The following is a 1,994-nucleotide window of genomic DNA, read 5'->3' as shown; positions in this document are numbered from 1 at the left end:
GTCCAGGACCTGATGGTATACCCAACATAATTCAAAAGATTTGTTCAGATACATTACCATTACCTCTAACGTTATTATTTAATTAATTATTTAAATTGGTTACGTTCCTACTTGTTGGAAGAAGTCTTATATAATACCCTTACAAAAGTCTGGCAGTCCAACAAATGTCTGGAATTATAGAGGAATTGCAAAATTAAGTGATATTCGAAAAATTTTCAAAAGTTAATTACTACTGTAATTTCAGACAAAATTCAATCCTTGTTAAGTCCATATCAACATGGTTTTCTTCGTAGTGGTCTTCCAACTGTTACCAATCTTATACACTTTACTTCTACTGTAATAAAGGGATTTGTTCAGCGTAAACAAACTGATACAATTTATATAGGCTTTAGTAAAGCTTTTGATGGTGTTAACTATGAACTTTTACTTTATAAATCAAATCATATTGGCTTTAGTATAAATTTGGTAAATTGGATTTCATCTTACTTACAAAAGAGGACAGAACTAGTTTTGATTGAGGTATGTCTTTCAAAATCGATTAATGTTCCATCAGGTGTTCCGCAAGGAATTCACATAACACCTAAAGGTGGTGAGGAAGTACCAAAGGGACTATCCTCACAAGGCCGATAGGGAGCTCTTAATCGATAGAATTCCTACATCGCGTACATCGATTGCTCCTGTCAAGGCCTCTACAAAGGTGGAGACAACGGGCAACCGAAGTAAGGGAACATCTACTCCTGCAAATACAGGCAGTAAGGCTGCAGCGGAACCAGCAGCAAACGTGGTTTCCAGAGCGGTAGTTGTTCGGAAGGAAGCTAACTCCTCTACAAAGCCTCAGGCGGAGAAGAGGATGATGTCGATAGAGGAACAGCTACCTGCTGCAAAGAAATCCTCGCTGCTGCTGACCACGCAACCCTATGTCTCACATGCAGCGGCATCGAAGAAGGTAGCGGAGAAGCCTATCATCGGAGAAACGAAAGGTGGACCTGATAAGTCTGCTCGACAACCTTCAAACCCTAGGCGTAACCTAACGTCTACTCGACAAAGGGTCCCAGATGACCAGAGAGTAGCAATCATTGACAAATCTGATCCCGACGGGAAGATCAGCGATAGTCATTGGTTGCAACTCGACAGACATCTGAAGACCCTTTTCCTGACTGACGAGGTTGACCATCAACGTCTACGGTTCGGCAGGAGCTCCTACTATAAAGGGGTCAAGGTCATAAACTGTGGAAATAAGGAAACCGTTGATTTCCTTACTAAGGCATTCAATGGCCTTGAACCACTTTGGAAAGGAGGTATTCTGGCGGCCGTACCGGTTGGTGAGATCCCGAGTGGAATGGTAACCGAGGGGTGAAGTAATAGACATAGGAAGTATCGGAAAAGTGTTCTTTTTCAGACCACAGGATGATATTCTTCAATGTCTCCAATGACGGAGTAAAACAGAAACCTTATAGGAACCCCAGGAGAACTAATTGGAAGCGTTTTAAAGCTGAAACAGCATCGGGAATCGAGGGTCGCTACGATCTTCGTACGAAAAAGCTGTAAAAAAGGTAACAAATACTCTCCTGAGCTGTTATGAGAATTCTTGTCCAATTACCTATCCTGGGAAAAAATCTCAGCCAGTGTGGTGGAACAAGGAACTTGCAATCCTTCGAAAAACTGCAAGGAAATCTTACAACAAGGCTAGTAAATCAAAGCTACGCACTAATTGGAATGCCTACAAAGAACATTTCAATGCGTACAAGAGCGAGATTAAGAGATCTAAACGGAAGGCTTGGATTAGTTTTAGTGAGTCAATAGAAGGGGTCAACGAAGCGTCGAGATTTCGTAAATTACTATCGAAGGATCCAAAATCCATAGGTAGCATAAAACGAGTTGATGGTTCGTGGACTAACTCCGGCCTAGAGACTCTAGACCTGTTATCAGAGACCCTCTTCCCTGGGTGCAGGGACTTGAGCATGGATGGATCACTCCATCATAATACTCAAGCT

Source organism: Musca vetustissima, unplaced genomic scaffold (assembly GCF_032173495.1).
Source record: "Musca vetustissima isolate MV318-11 ecotype Yass unplaced genomic scaffold, APGP_CSIRO_Mvet_v1 utg93282, whole genome shotgun sequence".
In the NCBI taxonomy this organism is placed as follows: Eukaryota; Metazoa; Arthropoda; class Insecta; order Diptera; family Muscidae; genus Musca; species Musca vetustissima.
The sequence above is the reverse complement of the archived record's forward strand: the minus strand, read 5'-3'. Positions refer to the sequence as shown.